This window comes from Octopus bimaculoides, chromosome 21 (assembly GCF_001194135.2).
Source record: "Octopus bimaculoides isolate UCB-OBI-ISO-001 chromosome 21, ASM119413v2, whole genome shotgun sequence".
Classification (NCBI taxonomy): domain Eukaryota; kingdom Metazoa; phylum Mollusca; class Cephalopoda; order Octopoda; family Octopodidae; genus Octopus; species Octopus bimaculoides.
The window spans coordinates 11,617,929-11,619,011 of NC_069001.1; positions in this window are offsets into that span (position 1 = coordinate 11,617,929).

Consider the following 1,083-nt stretch of genomic DNA (forward strand, 5'->3'; position numbering starts at 1 on the left):
CTATATATACATATATGTATGTATGTATAATATATAATATTGGTAACGCTTGTTGATATGGTAGTTTCTACTGCAAATTACACTCAAAGACTGGTCAGATATCGCATTACTGATTTCCTTTCGTTTTGGTTTCATTTGCAAATTCTTACGTGATTCAATATTAGGTCAAACACCATTACTCATTATGTAATTGTATGAATGAGTGTATGTTTGTATGTCGAGTCTTTGTGCATCTGTGTGCGTGTTTGTGTGTAAGGGTTGTGTGATGCGCAACTAATACGCAAGCTATTATTCTAACATAATATATGATAATTGAATATAGAAAGAACAGGTGATGCACACTACTTGTTACGAAGCTTTCAACGAAACTCTACACTTAGTTCTCTTTTCATTGGAAACAAAAAGAAAATCAGCAAACCAGACCAAACCAAGTCAAACCAAATGAAGTAGAATGTGAAAGAAATCAGCATCACAGGAACTGTAGAAATTCTTTATTTCCAAACACATTATCCAAATATCAATACAGATGGAACTTTTGTTTCTTTACTCTCTTTTCGTATTGGTTGTGTCTTTTCTTTCCTTTCTCTTTTTTCTTTTTCTTTTCAATACTTCTACGAACAGCATGATGGGAAAATATGCTTGCAGACGACTAGGCTTTCATTAACAGAAGAAAAAATATGTAAAGTAGAAAAAAAGAAAAGAAATTCAGGAGTGAATGGCTCCTGTGTTTTAAAGTAAAAGTGAGAAGTGAAATGCGTCAGTTACATAATGGAAGAACAATAAACATTTTAAAGAAATATTTTTCCCCGGAGATTCTGAGAGAGAAGTAGAGAAGTAAGAGAATCACCAACTAAAAAAAAAATAAATAAAATAAACAACAGAAACAAAACGAAAATTATTTAGACGTGGATTAGTAAGGGTCTTTTTGTTTGCAAACGACAAGAAAAGTACTCAAAATATAAGATAGGGTATGTACATTTTATTAGAAGATGAAGCTTGTAGAATCATAATTTTGATCTGAGTTTCACGTGGTCGATTTTTCAAACGATCGTTGAAAGAATCTGCACACTGAAAGAAATCAGA